The sequence below is a fragment of the Megalops cyprinoides genome, chromosome 22 (genome assembly GCF_013368585.1).
Source record: "Megalops cyprinoides isolate fMegCyp1 chromosome 22, fMegCyp1.pri, whole genome shotgun sequence".
NCBI classification, from domain to species: domain Eukaryota; kingdom Metazoa; phylum Chordata; class Actinopteri; order Elopiformes; family Megalopidae; genus Megalops; species Megalops cyprinoides.
In genome coordinates this window covers 24,075,482-24,096,675 of record NC_050604.1, presented here as the reverse complement: position 1 = coordinate 24,096,675, position 21,194 = coordinate 24,075,482, and the positions used below count along the sequence as shown (strand labels likewise).

The 21,194-nt window shown below is 45.4% G+C and overlaps 1 protein-coding gene across 1 annotated transcript in view; it reads left to right on the top strand.

The window, feature by feature from the left end:
• The first annotated feature begins 351 nt into the window (after positions 1-351).
• Positions 352-21,194, top strand: part of ctnna2 (catenin (cadherin-associated protein), alpha 2) — a 413,128-nt gene continuing 392,285 nt past the window's right edge. The window contains exon 1 of the mRNA XM_036516446.1: positions 352-721. The gene's annotated coding sequence lies outside the window, so the exon portion shown is untranslated. The remainder of the gene's footprint in view (positions 722-21,194) is intronic.

Here is a 21,194-nt window from a genome sequence, read left to right as displayed (position 1 = left end):
ATACAAACACTGCAGAATACATCAAATGTTTATTTTCAGGCGCGAGGAATACAGAATACCTTTCAAAAAAAAGGATTGTCCCCCTTCATTGCCTGGCAAAAGCCGTTTCCATAACCACGGCTTTACACAGCCTCCTGCGAGCGATAACGGTTGGTGTGTCCTCGTAATCACATGCACAAAATCCAGCAACGCTCTTGCTGAGCAAGCGCATCACCACCACGTCCTATTTCTTGAATCCAAAGAAGCACTATTTGGCAGGGAAACGCATGAAGGAAAAAAAAAAAATCCTCTTTCAATCTGGTAGCAGGTTGCATTCTCGCATTCTCACGCAAAGCACTGCGCATGCGAGGTAGCAATGTAAGGGCATCAGTCGGTTTGACAGCTCTGTACCACGCTGCTCACAATTTTGCAAGGGCCCTTATCCCCCCCCCCCGAAGCCGCACACATTGCGCGCACACTCAGCACCTGTCCTCTCTGTGGTTAGGATTCAGTGGGAGGGGTCATTATTTGGCAGGGAGCGGCAGAGAGGGAGGCATTTCCTAGATACCGACAGCGGCGTGTGGACTCATTCAGATTCACCACATCGATATAGCGGGGCAGGCTTTGACTGTTTGAGAAAACGGGAAAGACAGAGGAAGCCAGTGTCGTTGGAAATAATCCGTGGAACAATACATCCCAGGCCGTTTGCTTTGCTGGAATACAAGAGCTGTCATCGGACAAGGTGAGTTGAACAGCCGTTGCCAGCCACAGCTAGCTAGCTAGCTTGTGTAGGGCTCTGGAATTGCCTAACATTATTGCTGGTTAGCTAATTTAGCGAGCTAATTAATATTGCCTGATGAACGCTGGCTAGCTAGCTCGCCGGTTACATTTAATTTCCAATATTTGCCGCGTTAATGCTTATTCAGTTTTCCATGCATTTAGGTAGCATTAACTGGCTAGCTTGCTAAAAGAGCTAGCAATATAGCAAGCAATGCGTCTCGTCCCAGGTGGATAGCAAGCGAGCGTTAGCCTTGCTAGCAAGCTAGCTAACTAGCCACCGTTAGTGTTGTATTTCCCCAGATTACTAGCCAGCCAGCTTTGAAGCAGCGGTAGTACAAGTCCTGATTTAGTTGCTAGCTAGCTGGGTATCTACCCTAACCTACACACTGGCTTTGTCTGTGCTGCAGAGATAGGCTACAGAATAAGAACAGTAAAAATCAAACAAATAAACAAAAGAAAATAAATACAGTTATGGTTTGATGTGCGGGCAATGTTCAGAATTGCATGTGTCGAGACAGCTAATTGTTTCAGCCACTCTGTGTCTGGATAGCGCACCATTGTCGGTGCGCCCCCCGTTTGTAATCCGCTGCTGGGGAAATGTCCCGTTATTCTTTGTCTAGCGCCGGCTAGCCTGCTACTCAGTTTGCTTTTTTATCTCGTTTGAGTCCGGGTGGCTGGCGTTCAATGCTGATTGAGTTTAAGGATATTTTCGAGATCTAGAACACAGACAGAACTGCCCCGGGAACTGCATCTAGCTGGACAGCGAGCAAACGTTTTTCTTATTTTATTTGTGTTGGTTCTTTACAGAGCAAAGTTTGAATATGCTGTTCAGACTAGATTACTAACAATCGGATATACATGTCATTCGCGACAATTTACTGTTATGCTGGGATGCTTGTAATTATTCCCGCTGTTATCTGTATGTTACCGTTATTTCGCGACCTAGCCGAGAATAACTACTGTTTTCATGTTTACTACTAGATAGCAAGCTGGACAGCGACTTAAAATTGCTGGCTAACTGCATGAACAGCTAGGTCGTTATTATTACCACTTTTATGTTTGATTTAGCTATAAAGTGAGCTATACGTTAATAACAGCATATACTCGATTACCACCAGTCTACAGAACAAACACCTAACACAGGACTCCAAAAACCATTTTTTTCTGAAACCAAGCTTTACAGTTTCATCTACCAGTACGCTTACACTGTCCTGATTGTTAAACCAAAAAAACTAACTCAAATCTGGCGAACGTGAGCGAGTAAATGGCATGACGCTTCCTCGTGTATTAGTTTTGTACAGGTGGCTACACGTTAGGGTTGGGTTGCGTTACGGGGTGAGTGTGTTGCGGGACGCGCAGGGAGCGCAGCTGTGTGCGTACCCGGGTGCGTTTCGGCAAGCGGAGGGGTTCTAACACGTGCCGCTCGCGCAGGACGGTCGATCGGCGCAAGGCTGGCGAGGAAAACGCATAAGATTATCATACTAATCACACAAAGGATAAAGTCCCTGTTAAGACTTACAGTTTCGTGTAATTGAGCTGTTGTGTGCACGTCCACTGTACACAGTTACACAAAGTAACCTGCATACATCCACACCAACCATCTGAAGACGCTAATTTTTGTCAGTTGTGTTCCTTTATCGTTTAATAAGTGGAGTATGCCTCAGCGCATCGCGTTAGCGAGTCGACGTCCCTGCGGCATGGCTTTTACTGCACGTATATGTCATTGTTTTCAGCTTTCCCCACGTAATTGTTGAACATTAGTTTTTATTAGTTGTTATATTGCTGTCTACGTTGCTCTTACTTAATTATGCGGTTTGAGCAAAGCCTCACAGGTGCAGCATACATTCTTTGGCTCTTACATATACAGAATAGATTAAGAGTAGGATTGACTTTTATGGCTATCAACGTTGCATTCGCAGTAGTTGGACCATTCTTTTCAGCTGTATAATGCACACGCGTACGCACGCAACAACGCTAGTAAGAACAATCAACTGGCCATCGGAGGGCCCATCTATTGATGTTGACCATTCAGATTGTTGTTTATCTGTCCACAGTATTCTTCAGTTTTATATTCATACGTTTTCATGAAAGTTGATTTTCAGCGTACCTACAAGGTGTGTAGTGCCGTGTCTGTACCGGTTAATATGTCCGTTGAGCGCGTCTCGGGCGTTTGCTCGTCGCCTTTCCCTAAACTAGAGTGCGCTTCGCGAATAGTTGTCTTGTTCGACTGCATACATCAGGTAATTTTTTCACCAGATATCACGCATTTCATTCTTGATTAGACAGAGGCCAGGATCCGAAAGCCCGCGGGGAGTCGTCGGAGAGAGCCTCTGCCGCAGAGTTGTGGTAGCCAACCATGGAGACGGCCGTGGCTGTGGCTACCCTATCTGCCTGTCACAGTAGTCATTTCAGAGCAGGCCTTGCGCAGATTAATAATTTTGTTTTAGGAGAATGCATTAATTTTATTATCTGTGTTCGTTCTTATCCTGTCCAACTGGTATAAAGATCAGTTGGTGCTCATAGTGGCTGCAGTACCCTGATACTTGAAAAAACATTTCATCTATTTAACACCCTGTATGCATGTCTGTGTATTGTAAAGTTTTTTCCTCATGTTAGTTGGTTACAGTTGGCCGCTGTAAATGTTTGTTTCTTGGTTTGCTTGTTCAGGAGCTCTTGTATTGGCATTTGAAAATAATTGCACCTAGCTAGCTTGGCTCCTCTTGCATTGCCTATGGGGATCAGGAGAAATCTCTGAAGGTGCTCCCAGTGTTATTTCTTTCCTGCAAACTTTTTTGAAATTTCTAAAACTCATGGGGGCATTACAGATATTACAAAGTAGATAAATTACAAAATAAAGTATAACTTAGCAGCCCCAAGAGTTGCATTTATTTCAAAAGGCAGTCTTGTTGATGCTAGTGTTTATCATGGAAGTCTTAAATACAAGGGCCTTTCAGTGCTTCTGTAATCAGTTTCTCAAAATACCTGTTTTCTCACTGCTCTTCTGTCAGTGGGCCTGTGGTCCCAGGAAAGAGGAGGTGAGAGGAAGTGAAATATGAGACCGTGTACTTTGTACTCCTGTGTCGTGAGTCGCTCTGGATAAGAGCGTCTGCTAAACGACTGAATGTAAATGTGGCAGATCAGGTTAAAGGTGGGCTGGGCGCGGGGGCCGTGCCCAAAGTGGAGGTGTCCGTCAAAAATAACACGCCGCCTCCGGTTTCAGTGACACAGTGGGCGGCGGAGGAGGAGGATGAAAAGGGAAGGGATGGGAACCTTAGCACTCTGTGGCCCGGGGTCTATATTTATAACGGAATCCTATTTATGTCCGCGGGTCGCTCATGTCTAGTGTAGCGTGCCCCTCACATTACGCGGTGTTACGGCGGAGTGTTGCGCAACCAGTGTCAGAGCAGACGCGGGAATGGATCACTATGCCCTGTGGGTCTGAGGTTTGAACACATGGCAGTTGGGCCAGTTAGGGGCACCAGTGGCCTGGCTTGGCCACGTGTTCCCGGGGCGAAGAGCACCGCGGTGACAGTGACGTGGGATAGCGAGACCGCGAGTGGGCTGAGTGGCCTATTTCCGAGCGGGAATCCGAAAAGGCCACGGGGTCAGCGTGACTCTATTTAGAGGAACGCAGTGATTGGTATTCAGGGAGGTGGGGGGGGGGGGGGGGGGGGGGGGCGGGGGTTATTGGGGGCTGGAAGATGGCGCTGCTTTGAATGCCAAACACCCCCTCAGTGGTCGACCGTGCCAGAGTGACCCGGTCCCTCCTCATCTAAAGGTCACAATGAAAAACATCACAAACATCACAGTGCCATGGTCAGAGTACTGGAGAGAGTGGGTAGCTGTCATTCATAACTTAGTATCCCTACATGTGCACCTGATTGGTCTTCAGCCCTTATGATGTCAGTGATATCAGTGATGTCAGTGTTTGTTCCGCTGTGTTGCTTTGTTTATGAACTGCCAGTAGTTGGTTTTTTATTTTTTTGGGGGTGGGGGGTGGGCGGGTGGTTTGTGGGGTAATGACATGGCTAGAGGGAACTGCACACCAGCATTGTTACAGAGGCAAAAGTAGCACTGAAAGGCAAGTCAAAATCTTGAGGAGGAGGATGCAGTGATCACATGGATTCAACAGCATGTGTTTTAATGGGAGAGCCCCCTGTCACTGTTTGCATTCTCCGCTCGTCTGGGGGTTGAGTCCTGTGAAGATGCTCATTAGACTGGACTGGTTTGTCCGCAGGCTTCACTCTCCACCTGGATGCATAAACCAAAAATAATTCCAAGGTAAGCCAACAGCACTCTATCCGGGACAGGAGGAGAAGCCAGAGAGATATCCAGTGGAATAAAAAAATGTATGAAACAGATCAATAATGTACCTCAGCTTCTGCTGTATTGATTTCAGGCTTCTTTCCTCCTGGGTGCAGTCCCCCAGTTGGCTGCATTTTGTTGGAGATCATGCTGTGGTTTCACGGAGAGCTGATCAGTACACTTCTGCCTTGCTTTTGGGTGTAGATGGCACCAAATGTCTGGCTGTTTGGTGCAATTGGTTTGCTGGAGGTTAAGTTTACACATTGACCCCGGGGACACGGGATTTACAGTGTGTATTTCGGGTTGGATGCAGTGCAGGGTTCATGGCTTCTTGCCAGAAGACCTCACTCTGCTGATTTAAAAAATATCCCATCGTTCTTTGGGACAGAAGTCCATCAGTATGCATGTACATACCTGTGAACGTGCCCTGAACTACTTTGTGTAACTAGCCGTGCAATTTAAAAACTGCAGCCATCATACCTGTAAATGCACTTAATGGTGAACCTTGGTTTGGGAACATTTTACATTACATTCATTTAGCAATGCTCTTATCCAGAGCGACTTCCAGCACAATAGAACAGAAGTGTATCCATTGAAGCTGAATCAGCCACAGTGTCAGACCAGGCTAACAGCTCTCCCAGACCAGTCAGTATGAGCATAACACTATTCAAGCCCAACCACAAGTTAACTTGTGCAACCTGACTAGACAAGGGAAGCCAAGTATGCTACCATATATCAGGCACTAGATCACAGAATTAGAGTTCACTGTCACAGGAAAGGACCTCTTCATGGCCTTGAACTACTAAACAATCTAGGCTAAACGAGCCTTGGCTGTTGTAAGGCACTTTATAGTCTGGGATTGTGACGCCACTTAACACGATCTTCCACAGTGCGTTACATGATTGCGTTACATGACAAAGACATTTGTGGTGTTTGTGACCCTCACAAACGAACACAAGGATCACTACTGGCGGACAGCACTGCCCAGGTCAGGCCTCCTCTACGGCAGCCTGATTCAGCACGCACATCAGGCAGAGAGAGCGTGTCATTCAGACTCACTGTCACGCCTGCCAGTCTGCCAGGCAGGTCACACCCAAGAGACATCTGTCTGGACACTGAACTTAATGAGCATGAACCACTGCCAAGTCAGCAAGCAGTTTTCAGCTCAAAGTGCCCTCGGATTTGCACAAACTTCATGAATACAAAAACAAAAAAAAAAACTAAAAAACAACAGCACTTTTCAGGTTAGGCCGCTTTATTAAAATGGCACAGAGAGATGATGGCATATCATCTTTCAGCATTACGCCCACAATAACGTTTTTAATTTGTTTTGGGCGAAGTTGGTAAATTGGTCATTGGATACCACCTAAATTAGTCAAACTCTGAAAGGAAACATTTGTTACACAAGGTTTAATGCCAAGTCCTCCAATAAAGAGCTGGAATTAACTTTAATAAAGGTCTTATCTGCTCAATTAAAAGGTGTGAGGAACTTAAATGTTCCAAGGCTGAAGTTTTCATGAAAAGTATAGAGAGTTAGAAAATGCTTGCTTTTAGTTGTCAACAACACAATCGCAGCCTGCCAAAATGTTTTTTTTTCCTGCAATTTACAATGCCACACTTTCAAACACGTATTCTTGTGTACTGTCACAGAATCTGAAACTGGAAAACTGTTATCATGTTAAATTCCTTCCACTTCCTCCTTATGTTAATTGTATAATGCAGTGTTTCTCAGTCCTATTCCTGGAGCCCCCCTGTCCCTTATATATTCTATCCTTGCTCCAGACACACCTGATTGAAATTAGTGCACTTGCTCGTGATTAAATCAGGTGTGCTCAGCTAATCAAAAGTGCCACTGATGAGTTCAGTCAGGTAGGTAGAGCAGGGAAAGATGGAAGATGTGAAGAGCAGGGGGGGGGGGGGGGGGGGGGGGCCAGGAGCAGGATTGAGAATCAGTGGTATAATGGATTTTGAAAATAAAATTGAAACATATAGGCGTGTTTAAATTTGTCTTCAGAAAGAAGACTGTACAATTATTCCATAAACAATTTGACCCAACTTTTTAAAAGACGATTTCACCTCTAACACTTTCATAGAGATAAATTGCCATACTGTGCAAAATTAAGAAAAAATGGTAGTTTTATAGCTTTTTGGCAGCTAGCCAAAAATAATTTGTTTGGATTTATGTAATGTCTCCCATTTTATTCATATGGTAAAACGGAAGAGAATTTCATTTGGCATTATCATTCAGAAAATAATTATGAATGAACTTGGTGAAAATGAAGAGCGGTTAATAAAAAGGTTTTGAAACCAAAAGGTTTTAGTAGATTATGGATGACTGGTCCCTGATTATTTTTAGGAAAACATACTGCCTGACAGAGTGAAGGGTGTGGCTGTAAATGGAATAAGACCTGTCAGTTGATGTCACTGTCCGGCTAACGGTCAAACGCGAGTTTGGAACTCCAGATATGTTTTTGTCAGGAAAGCACCCGCTATTAGGAGTCAAAAGAAGAGCTAGAGATGAGAAAAGGGTTCAGAATTGAGCCCTGGGGTGTTGTTCTGTTCAAGGTCAGTATTTCATTTTTGATATAATTTTTTTTTTGCTAGGTCATAACTTGAAAGGGAAAAAAAATAATAAAAAATGGCTATATTTCTATGCTCAGCATGTCCACAAAAACAACCAACCAAGCAGCCAACCAAACAAACAAAAAACAGGTGTTGGACCGGGTATCAGCCTTGTACACTTGGCATGAAATGACCCCTGCATAAAGACTGTAAAAAAAAGGATTGGATCTATGAACTGCTCGCGCTGCATCCAGCAGTTCCGAGATCCCGTTGGTTTCAGTGAGGGTAATTTCAGTGCTTTCAGATCGCCGTTAACGGCAGGAAGGTACTGGACGTCCTGTGCATTCTTATCACCTTGGATACGCGCAGCATGTGGTGTCCTGAAATTCATGCGCGTGTGATGCATCCTTCCATGTCATTCGAACCAAAGGGGATTTAGCCTCTGGATGCAGAGATGGCCCGGTCTAGCGGAGTGCTGCTGCGTGTTTTTAAGCTGAGGAAGGAGAGGAGATGACAGTAAGCTGCAACATGCGGCACGACATGATATCACAGGACTTGGAAAAATTGCAGGTTCTCAAAACGGTTTATTAAAATTCTATGTTTTGGCTGCAGCAGGCAGAAAAAAAACATACACCTTTTGAGCCCTGCTTAAGTGACACAGGGAGGCATCTGAGGTGTCCGCAGAAATAACGATAATAGAAAAATGTGTTGCTCTGGGAGGCAGTGGCGAACTCCCACTCCATCTCAGTGCGGTGCAAAGCTTCAGGCAGAAATTGCAAAACTTATTTGTGTAGAACTGCTTTGATTAAATGTTTAATCAAATGTGACTGTCACAGAAAGGGGAAAAAAAACTCACTGAAGACAAATATCCCGATGAATCATTACAGTAAGTGAATAAGAAAAAGGGATTAAATTATCATCTTCCCTGCGATAATTTACAGGATTAAAGTTACCACTTTGGAGAGTTTTGGGAGTAATTCTAAAACCGTAATAAACTGTCCTACTTGCTAATGAGCAGTTAGCCACACTCTAGCATGTTTAGTTCATGGAATTAAGTGAGCAGTTTTAGTGTCACAGAAAGGTGAACCCATAAGGAGAACTTTGGGAAATGCTGTACTTAAAATTTACTGAACAGTTGCAAAATACTGGCACAAATTTCTACATGAAAGTGCTGTCTTCAGGCAAGAATTTCCCCATGCTAACATAGTCCCGAGATTTGTTTTTCTCCCTGTCAACTTGTGTCTCCTCAATGATAACCAGGATTCTTTACTATGATTGGTTTGATTTTACAGACTGACTAGGGCACACTGTAATGTTTTGGTGCGTGTTTATGCACAATACTGTGCATTTATATATATGTATATATATATATATATTTGGTACTGAGTGATGTTTGATAATAAGGATTATGTATTGAAATACTTAGAATGAGGGTGAAGTTCTACAGAATCATTGCACTCTTTGGTATTTGTGTGAGATGGATAGGCAGTGGCACTCTATGGTATTCTGTGTGTGATAGATAGGAAGTGGCACTCTATGGTATTGTGTGTGAGATGGATAGATAGGCAGTGGCACTATATGGTATTGTGTGAGATAGGCAGTGGCACTCTATGGCACTCTATGGTATAGACAGCGGCGTGTTTGTCGTGGTGGTATGAAATAAAGAGTGGTAAGTGAGCATGTTTGCTTCATGATTTGGCCAGGTCCATACCATGTGCCTCAGGGCTGTTTGCATCTATGGCAGGATGCTGCTGGGGGGGTGGGGGGGGTTGTCAGTCCCTCTGCAGGATCCCATGAATCGTCTGTAATAATTCCTTTCCGGGTGCCCCAAAGAAGTAGAGCCCGACTGCTGAGCCAGACTATTGATCTTGACGTGATTGAATTGCGTGGTGGTGCTGTTAATTTTCCGTACTGCTTTGAATAGCATATGGCGTGCTCTGCGCCCGGGCGTTGCCGAGCTGCAGCGGCAGCAACATCTGCTCCGGCCACTAACTCGGGTCCCCTGGGGGAACCCTTGCCTTGCCCTGCAGTAGCTCCGCAGAATCCCGCAACCGCAAGCCTGGAAGTGAAAGCCCGTTGGAGGAGGTGAATTAGCATGGCGGAGGGGTTCCCTGTTTGCACCAGTGGTCCGAATGTATACGAGCTCTCTGGGGACGCAGGGATGTGCGGGTTCGTGTGAGATGTGCACTGCGGGGACCTTTGATATTGCTGCTGCAGCCTTAAGAGGCATCCTCTCATTTGGAAAACAAGGTATGAATCTGGCCCATCTTATCGAGTATAGCGCCATGGTAACGGGCTGTAAGAGAAGCACCGGTCCAATCACGGGGCTGAACAGGCCGCGGTTGGTGGAGACCTTCACCCCGAACTTGAGTCGTCTCTGGGATGTTGGCTCTGATTCTGAATTCACCTTATGACACGGTGACAAGAGTGATTGCTGTCTGAACGCCTGTTTCCCTAAGGCTCTCTGCTGTGCAGAATCTGATCATCATGAATATTAAACAACAACAACCAAAAAATGGAGTCTAATTTATTTACCACACTGCCATTGTCAGTAAAATTGCCACGGAGCAGATACACGCCACGATAATGTCAAGTCGAAAAAATTAAAACAGACAAGCAGACGGGCCAGATGTCTGAGGACGAAAAAACGGATGATTGACTGATTGAGACAGAAAGATAACAGGGTGACAGCGAGGAAAACGCAAAACGTCAGCAGCGTAACCCTGCGATTGCATTTCCATTTATATTATACCCAGGGAAAAAATATATATATAAAAAAAAACAAAAAAAAAACAGAAGAGGCAATAACACCATGACACTGAATTGGCAGATACAGACAGTTCTATTGATTAGGCGAAATAGATGCTATCAGGGGGTACGGCGTGGGCTGGATCCAGAGGTCCTTTGAGGACTAAATTCTGTAGCATCCGCAGCGAGGGAGCCCAGGGCAGCAGCGAGGAGCCACGGCTTTCTGAGGAGGTGGGGAAGCTGTCCTTGGAGAGAGGCCGCATCCTTGAGGGTTCACCCCCACCTTGCGCTGACAGCTGTCAGAGAGTCCACCTCCTTTCTTTGGATGGTGCGTCTGGAGCTCCACAAACAAGCTCCATCCCCCTTCCACCTCCCGGCACTCTGCATCCCTCTCAATACTCAGCAGCTGGAGCTGGCACACACGTCAAGGTCACGTCAAGGTCACGCAGCCGAACGGCCGCCGCGGGTTTTAAGGCCGCTGTTAAAGCGTCTGTCAGAGGATGTTTTGCGTGCTTTACACTTTACAGCCGTGAAGCGAATAAAACAGGAAATTTACGAGGGAAAATATCTCCCAGGACTGGTTTGATTCTTCCACCTGTGTTTCTTACTCTTTTTGTAAGAGAAACATTGAAATTACACTGCAGATGCAGATGCAGATGATCATATAGAAAAGTTGGGTATCGAGACAGATCTTCTCCAGTGTATCTACTTGAGATCTGCCAATGTGGCTGGTTCCAGGGTTTAAAAGAAAGTTCCATGCCTTTACTCTGTACAAGAGTCACCATTCCTGGAACATTTTTGGCTTTTCCTGTCCCACTGGACATTTCTGGCTTGTCCAATTGAGCATTTTTGGCGGCATCTGAAGGAAAGTTGGTTCTATAGCTTTATTCTGTACAAGATTTTCCCTCCCTAGAACATTTTTTTTGGCTTGTCGTGTCCCGTTGGACATTTTTGGCTTGTCCTTTTGGAAGCCAGAAGAAGCAGCCCTAGACATGGTAAAGGCGTTTACTCTGGTACGGTCACAAGAGCGAATGGGCTGGTAGAACAACTGCATTTTACTACTACACTGAAGGATCTAAAGGCAAGTGGATGCATCCTAACTAGCAACCAGGATCCCTGTTCTCTCCTTGGGGTGAGTTATTTTAGAAGTATTGAGGTCTCATGGATGGTGCACTGGCATCAGTCTGGTATGGCTCACCACTGTGTTTTGACACGCGACTGCAAATTTTATTGTATTAAACGCTTCTCATATCAAACACAGTGGATCCCGGGTATCTCAGGCTGCTGTTAAGAATACCCAGCTTACCTGCCTTTGAGAAGCACTGACAAAGATCTGCCAGACTCACAGTCACAGTAAGCTCCTAAGCACTCCCACCCCATTGGGAGCTCCAGGAAACCTTAACTAGCAAAGTGTAGCCCCCATGAAAACAGACAAAAAAAAAACATTTACAGCTGTCAGTTACATGATGTCATGCTAAGTATAAAACCAGTGAGCTTGTTAGATTAATGATGATAAAGCTCAACAGTGTGTTTCGAAGGGTGCCAATGTTATAGACCCATACATAACTATGAAGTTGGCCAAATAAAACCTTGTTCCAGCATATATCTGTGTTTATGACGTTATTACATGCTTTATATTCCAAATCATTATTTCTAAAAAATAACGAGACCCGTGCCCGCAGGTCAGGAGTGTGATGCAGTGTGTCTGATAGCTGTGTATGAGCTCCTGGCTGCACCACGGTGTAATTGGACAGGGCATCATAAGAGTGGGGGAAAACAGTGCCCGTCAGTTGTGAAAGTTTGGCTAATGTGTGCTTCCCAGCGTATCAAATCCTTTTTATTTGTCTCTCCTCTGGGGGATTTGGTGCGCTCCCTTTGGGTGTACCGTCCTGTTTGAGGGTATACCCCCCCCCCCCCCCCCCCCCCCCAGGATCTGCACTTCTCCAGAATGGGGCTGCTGGGAGAAGAGGCTCTACCCAAACCCTGTTACCCTAGCACTGAGCGCTGCTCCTGGCTCCCTCTGTAGATGTCCTGTTAATGTCATTAGCCTGCTTATTAGGTTTCTACTGTCTCCGAAACAGTGCTTACAACACCTGAAACAAATTTCACAGCTTCGCACTTTCTCGGAGCACAGAAGGTGTGAAATGCCCTCCGCTCTCTTTCTCTCCCCCCGTCTTCCTCTCCCTCCCTCTTTCTCGTTTTCTTTCTCTTTCCCTCTCTGTCCCCCCTCTCTCTCGCTTTCTCTCACCTCAACTCATTTTTTTCTGTCAGTTACCGTGCTTTATTATAGAAGTCCCTGGTTGTGCGAGCTGTAGGCTTGCTGCCTGGCGCCGCTAGGCTTCTGCATTATGCTGCAAATGGCCCCGGCGCTTATTCCGCAGGGTAAAAAGCAAAGCTCCCCCTTCCATTATCAAAATCACTCTTTGCAAAGGGACATTGACAGAAAGATTGGTTTGATCTGAATGCTCGGATTGATCGCAAGAGGAAGCTCTTTACAGCCTGCTTTGGTTCCTCAATTCGAGAGCTGCAAAGGAACTGTATCAAGCTGCCGTGAGATTATGTGATAGGGAGCAGCCGATATGAATCATTTTGTATCTGAAAATACTAAACGCGTCTCCCAGGATGATTTTATTCATACAGAACGGAACTGCTGATGAGAGACAGATATCATCTGCATGAAGATATTGAAGAGCGTCTTTTCTTTAAGAGAAGGCCAACTTCTGGTCAAGTCCAATGAAATTCAGATTAAAATTCTGTCTTCATCGGAGTAATTCAGTCCTGTATCTGTGTTGCTAACACATTTTGTAGGCCATTACTTGCTAAATTTGTCATGACATCTAATTAGGTTATAGTATTGGATTTATGCATGCTGGTGCGTGAAGTGATTTTATTTGTCTTGCATCAGTCCTGACTTACATAATAGTGAATCTCCTAACCTTTAACTCCAACCTCCATGATACTTCACTGCAAACACTCCTCATAGACAGGAAGTCGTTGTTATTATGTATATGCCTTCATTTGCAGCAACAACAAAAAATCTCCCCACCCGAAAGACTCCCCCATAACACAAACATGGGCTGAGGCCTGAGGTTTTCTGTGCATTAAAAGTTGCAGAAGTTGTTAGTAAATTGGTTGCTTTGGTAGACTTTGGAAACAATGTATTGCAGATAAATGTTTCCACAAAGAACCCGCTTTTTAGCTTCCTGTGAACTACAGGCTTCCTGACAAGGAAATGGCCCAGGATAAAATAAGACAGGATGTGACACGACTCCATGAGGACGCAAATGAAAGATGTGCAGTCTTTCAGCAGACGGTAATTTTTAGGACAGCAAGATGCGCTTTTAATGCTTGACAAGAGAGAAGGCCTCAAAAAAAAAATCCATCCATTTCTTACCAAATTGATCCTCGTAGCAGCTTGTCGTACGCAATTTCACGCTTTACGTTTAAAACTAAAAAGCCGAGCTAATTTTGTGCGCCTTGTTTTTGTTAATAGGATTTAGTCATTAAACGCCGGTTTAGATGACAGCGTGTGAATGTTTCCCTGGGATAAGTACCAATTTTCCCTCTGACGGGGGGTGACATGAAAAGTCTTGGCCACCCTCCGCGTCCTGACAAACACATTTCACATGTGTCGGGGAGATATGAAAGAGGAATTTACGAGCATCTTCCCTCTGATGTATTGACAGTTTTACGCTCGTTCACCATCAGCAGATTCCATATTTTTCCCTGCGTAAGTTCCCCCGTTAAAAGTAATCCCTCTGAGCCCAGTAAGCAGTGTGCTGGTGCAGCTGTGAAGGACATATATACGTGATCCCGAATTTAAAGCCAATCGTCTCCTTCTGCAGACTTGCAGAGTTTGTCCCGGGTGCATGTCTGCTGAGTGTAAAAACATGGAATTATTTTCCCAGGGACACCGGTCCGTTACATTACGCTACCTCTGGCTTTCTCTGGATGATATGCAGGAAGCATCTACAGTAAGCTTCCGTTTTCTCTACGTTCGACTGAAAGAAACACGTGGAAACGCACCCGGGGTAAAACCAAAAGGTGCCAGAGTTGAGCATAAATGGAGACTTGATGTCATACATGCTTCAGTAGTGTTTAGCTACATCCAATCAAAATGCCTTCCAGAGTGACTGCTGCTGAAAGACTATGTGGTATACCAAACCAGAGGTGGCCCAGTTTGGCAGACACAATAGGTAACTTTACTAAATCAGAGTAAGTTTTTTTTTTTTTCCCTCTCTGCTAAACCATGCAGTTAGAGCCACTTTTTATTTTTTTAAGGGAAAATTAAATGGGTAATTGTGTTTTTTCTCTTTTTTTTCCCTTATATTTTAAACTAATTTATTTTTGTTTTCATCCCCATTTTTATGATTTATTATATACCACTTTCTCTGTCAATTAAGATTAGGAAGTATTTAAATAAGATAACACCAAAACCTCCAGAGGCATTTTCAGTAAATGCAAAATTCAAGCAAGAGACTACAATGAAACAGTAGTAAAGAAACTTTTAATTGCCCTCCCCTGGGTACAGATTTGTTTATTTTTCAAGTTTTTTTTTCAGCTTGCGGTGGCCCAGGTGCTACCCCTCACCCAAATAAAGCTGGCAGCCAGTTGGAAAATGAGGGTTAAGCTTTCAGTGGAGCTAACTGTGAGTCAGCAGGCACACTACCTCCCTATTATCTCACTGTGAAAAATAACTGACTGGAGCCCCATATTGTACTTGTGCTATGCTAGTAACCACTGCAGTAAATGGTGTGGCAGGAGAAACTGCGTGACCCCATTACGACGTGACCGGTTCAGTTGGAAAATGGAAGCCTGCTTTCCGAAAGGCCAATTCTGCAGTTCCGTTGGCGATTCTGTGACCGCAGAGAAGCAGAGACCTGAAATAATGCAGCTCTATTTATTTGAGTTGTGGGTGAATTCATATACATGCATCACAAATGCCAGAGTTTTGACTGAAACCTAACAGGCTGCGGCTAGAATTACTAAATACTTGGGTATTTGGGTAACTCACAAATCCGAACTTCCTTAAGTAGGAATTGATCCCAGGGGGATTAGCCTTTGGGATGTGGGGCGAATGACAGCCACCGTAAGGACATTGTTAACCGTGGACACGCTCATTTCCCGGGATGGGCGCGTCTTCCGGGCAGCTCTGACTCAGACACTGGCTGATAACTTGATCCGGCCGCCTCCCCCTACCCACAATCCCCCCCAATGGCGTTCTGTAACCAAGCCCGGAGATAAGCTTGGGCAGTAGTTAAATCTGGTTGTCTTTGTTGTCAGCCCCTGAAGAATGTTATTGGTTTAAAGTTGATTAATGTGTTAAAAAATATAATTGCTGCAGAAAGTAATTAGGGTCTTACTGCCTTTGCCATTTTAGTTTGTAATGAGATGCTATAAAAAAAGATCGGCATGGCAGATCATCTGTTACCTGGTAGCAATAAAGAGGAGCTGAACTGCAAAGGCCTTCTTGTCTGAAATCCGTTTTATTTGAGAGTCACGCGTTTCGTCTCATACATTACTGTGTGGTCAGGAAAGAGCTGTAAGGCTCGCCTCCGAAAGAAGGGATATTTTATGTGCAGTGTGCTTCTACAGCAAAGGCAAACGCAGTAATGAACCTCCTCCTCTTAATACCACAGCAGAGGTGAACTGTAATAATTCAGAGGATCTAACACTTCTGTTCCAATTACCTCCGGACACCCTCGCTGTATCTGTTATGTTTGTTTTAAGGCTCATTTTTCTTTCCTTCGTTAATTAGCGCGAGGGGGTTTTTTATGCCTTGTTTGGAAAAAAGGGAAGTGCCTTTATATATATATATTGCCATTATAAGGAGGGAGAATGGATGCTCTTCTTAGCTTCAGAGCACAGCTGAACTTAAGCTGAACTGAAGTTGTGCTTTGGTTTAAATACACAGAGGATCATCAGCATAGGGTGATCAAGATACCCTCATATGTTCTTATTCTTATTTACCCTCCCCCTTCTGCCATGGGGAGATCACCATTTGATCCCCCCCCCAGTGCAATAACTCATTTGCAATTAAGTATGAAGCTCTTCGTGTGCAATGTATATAAGTGCAATATGTGCAAGAAGCTCACTTAGACATTACTGAAATTATGTAACTTGTTACTTTCGTGGTGCAGTTGCAGTATTTATTTTACTGTTTATTGTCCTATTTCATGTTATGTAGCTCTGTCCTATCTGTCTGTCTGTCTGTCTGCAGCCCCTGGCTCGTACTCTCTCTGTCCTAGTTGAAATTTACTTACCAACATTTTTAGTTGATCTCAAGTGTGTAACATTGCATTAACGACACTGCGCTTAGGATTCGCTGCTGAAACGTGACATTGGCTTTCACTGGTGAGCCTTTTCATCCTAGAGGGAGGTGAAGCTTTTGTTGGATATCAAGCGTGTTCCTGTGTATTGATTAGGGTCATCGATTATGGTACTTCGCACAGGTAGATGAGATCTTAATGGGGCAATGCGAGTTTGCCCACAGAGTGTTAATTTAGGGCTGAACGGCAGACCCATGGTCATGTGGAGTGACCACTTTGCTTGCAAGCTGCAGACTGGGCAAGCTCAGAGAAGCTTGTCCTTGAGGCCCGTGAGAAGACTGCTGACACAGCTGTGTGTAAAAAGGAGGGGATTTCAAACCCTGAACACTTCAGCATACAGCGCCTGTCCTCTCCCTCAAGGCAGTATGACTTCAACACACAAGCCATGCTGGCCTCAGTGCCTCTCTGACATTTCGTTGAATTTTTGCTCTTTTCGATTTTCCCTAACGGAAAGATTATGCAGAAAGCTAAAGAAGACAGCAGAAATCTCGCTGCACACATTCTCCCCTCCAGAGATTCTGTTTTCTTTATAAAACCTCTGACTTTGTCACATGTGTTCCAGAATGCGGTGCAAGGACAGGTTCAGTTCATTCGGTTAGCCTAGAGCCATTAGCTAGATAGGCAGGTTGTGCTAAACGCTCCCGGTTTTCAGCCGCGTGACGAGAGGGAATGAATGGGCAGACCCACAGGAGTGCTCTTCAGCTCTCAGTGCGGATAATACACCCGCTGCACGGAAGAGTTTCCCATTCTTTCGCAGGTTGTGAGTGTGTTCCCTTCCACGAGTGTCTAAACAGCTCAGCATTCACTTGCCTCTCTCTTCAGGAGGACAATGAGCGGAACTGGAACCGTTGAAATGTGTTGGGATGGATGTTCCAAGCACATAATGAGCAGATGGCCTTCACAAGGGCGTATGACGTAAGCCTGGTGTGTCCCAACCAGACACCTCCTCCTCTGCTTGGGTGGCAGTGTGGCATAGCGGTAAGGAGCAGGGCTTGTGACCGGAAGGTTGCCGGTTCAGTTGTCAGCTGGGGCACCACTGTTCAACCTAGAGTTGCCTCTGTAAATATCCAGTGGTATACGTGGATGACATTTAAGAATTGTAACCTGTGTAAGTTACTCCGGATAAGAGCATCTGCTGAATAACAGTAATGTAATGCTTGCGTATCCCAGATAGCTGCTCTTTAAACGGCCTTTAGCTGCAGCTGTGTTTGAGAGGTGGTGGAGCAGGGAGCAGGCCACCGCTGTGGCCCTCTGAGGAGCCGAGTCCTGCTGAGCTCAGGTCTTTTGGAGGGAGCCCTGTCTCAGCAGATGCCCCGGCACGTCCGAGGGCGGAGCCGTGGGTTGGACATAAATTTGAAATGTGCCACATTCTGGCCTGAGGGGAGAGAGTTTCTCTTGTGGACATAAACCTCAAAATGCGCCCCATTCTGGCCTGAAGGGATGAGTTTCTCTTGAGGACATAAACCCCAAAACGAACTACATTCTGTCCCACTCTCTCCCAGAGTGTTTTGGAATGTCGAAAGTACCCCCCTGCGCCTGCTTCTTAAGCCTCTAGTGTGTAAGTTTTGTCATATGCGGGCAGCAGTATGGTGTAGTGATATGGAGCAGGACTGGTAACCAAAAGGTTGCTGGTTCGATTCCCCAACAGGCCATTGCTGTTGTGCCCTTGGGCAAGGTACTTAATCCATCACGTATATATGGATAAAATTGTATTCTATGTTAGTCGCTGTGGGTAAAAAGCGTCTGCTAAATGATAGAAATGTTATGTGTTATTTACAACTCTTGGATAAAATACGGCGGTGGTTTCCCCCACAGTGCCGGTGAAGATGCGAAAGGGTTGCCTGTTCTCTTACTGCACGGTGGGCCGTTCCCTTATAAAGGACGGTGTTTAATGTTTATACGGCCATTTTTAATTGCGGGGTAATTCATCGCTCGGAATGAAGAAGGAAGGTAATTGCACACTATCTTCGATAGCATCATCGGTCCCTCACTGCGGCACCCGTCTGAATGTAATCCAGTGAACCCAAGGGAAGAAGGCGTGCTTAGCAATTCATGAAGACCGCGCAGCGGGCTCACCTGCTTATTATTCACTGACGTCACAGGAAGCCGGGCTGCGGTCCGCGTTTGCTTGATTGCAGGCTGCGTCCCTGGTTATGCGTCCGTCTCTGAGCACGTGACCGGTGTGTCACGGGAGATGCTCAGCTCCTCTGCGTTGGCCTGAGATTTCCCTGATTGGAGTCTCCTGGGAGCAGGCTGAGGCACGTTGCATTTTGATCCAGGGAAACAGGATGTGGGGTGTTCAGGAGAATGCAATGCCTTCATTTAAGGGCTAATAATGACAGGCGCACTGCTAATGTTCCAGTGGCACTGCTAACAGCCCTACGGTCGCCCCTTGGGAGCTGTTTTGACAGGAGATAAGAGCTAAGGAAGGAAAAAATAACTCTCCTTTCATCCACGAACAGAATCTCCCAGGGTGTGACACTGGTTTGGGGGAAAGCGGGTTCCGTTTCTCTTTGACATGGCTAGAACTCACGGAACCCTGCTGTTAATTGAGCTTCCATGTGAGTATGACATCACGCCGCATTCCGTGTGAAGCCCCTAACGTCACAAGGGATGCATAGGCTTCAGCTTTCACTGTGCCAGTGCTTATAAAAACACCCCCTGAAACGACATCATGACCTCATTCTGCAGAGCTGGATCTTTGTCAAGGTATTAACCTCAATTGCGGTGTCCAGTTAATCCACACGTAAACCCAGGGATAGAGCATTAAGCGAGGTTTTTATTTAAACGTTTCGCTTACAACAACAATCAACCCCTGAGATGAATGGAATGGGTTGAATTGAGGAACGTTACACTTTAATTAAGAATTATTCATCAATATTCATCATATTACAGTGACTTCTGTTGATGAGAGTGACTTCACCAAAAGTGCCAAATGTGAAACATTGTTCCCTACATACGGTAGGAGGTATGCACATTGAAAAGCTCGTCATTTGTGTTGTTAAGATTGTAAGTTAATTTGGACTATATTGTGGATTTGTAACTTCTGTTAGGCTAACCCTCACATACAACCCAAAATGCATTGCTTCACCTCTGGAAATTCTTGTTACTCATTCTTTTAAAAAAATGTGATTTGATCACTTGATCAAGTGTAAATAAAAGCACTCAACGTGCTTAGCTAAGTTGTTGATACAGACCGCTCTGCGCCCTAAGCTAGCCGGTGTTTTTCTGAGTGAATTTAAAAGTATGTAGGCAGACATGGTGTATCCAGCTTCAAAGTGCTATCCGGGGACTGGAGTCTGACAGGAGTGAAGCTACAAGCAGTGCGCTTGATGTCAAAGAAAGTCTTTGGAAATACTCATATTTGAACAGAAAAGAAGTGGCTGGAATGGTTCAGGATGGAAACTTGTACGTGTTTTGTGGGCCTGCGAGGAGGCTGAGGGGAAATATCTTGTCTTGTTGCCGGGAGATTAAAATCGAGGGTCCGCTCATTGTTTGTGGATGACAGCGGGAAAGTAGCAGGCTGGTGTCAGGATGTGACATCATTACAAAATGAAATGGCAGGTTTTCTCTGCTGTGCAAACGGTTCCTTGTTTTTCAGCGTACACACACACACACACACGCACACACACACACACAGACCCACTAAACCATTTTGAAATACAGCGTTTCCAGTTTAGGGTTTTCAGCTGAGGCTGAAAAAACAGGGTTTTCAGTGTAAGGGTTTCAGTTGAGGCTGAAGCTGATTGGAAGATCCGAGTTGAGGCTGAAGCTGATTGGAAGATCCGCTGCAGTGCATCAGCGCCAGCGATTCTTGCTGTGAATGGTCTTAGTCATCGGCCCTCATTTGTCTCTGTCTAACGTCTCACTTCACGGCACCCCGCACCACCACGCCGAAAGAGAAACCCATCTGGGAGACGTCGTGCGCGTCTTTGACCCATTTACGAAAATACAGAAAAACAGGGCTCATTGTCCCGCCGCGGTTGTAAACAGGATCGCCGTTGTTCACGGCGCAAAATTAGCGTCAAGACCGAGCAGGTCAATTCATCAGGATACAAACTGTTGGGTCTTGTGTTTTGTTTCTGTTTTTTTTTTTCTGCTCGTCAGGCTGGTTCATAATTTGCTAGCATTAATTGAAATCCTGTGTCAGGAGCTTGGGATGTTGGGAGCGGGTGGCGGCTGGGGGTGAAATTGAATATTGATTCATTAATTAGTGCAGGTTGGATGTGTGAAGACTGCTCGTCTGACGCGCACGGATCCTTCCAGCCTCCTGTCCTCGCCTGACCCGCTGTCTCGCTCTGGCGACGGGCCTCGCCCGCGCTCGCGCTCTGATTGGCTCGCTGTGTCTGTCACTCCCCCTCACGGGCTGGCGTGGGTGGTCCGTGTGAATGTGTCTGCGAGTGTCAGAAGATGGCCTCGTCCAGGGCGATGCAGCACAGTTTAAAGAACTAAACGGAAGGATGCAAGCACGTGATATAACAAAGCCTTATT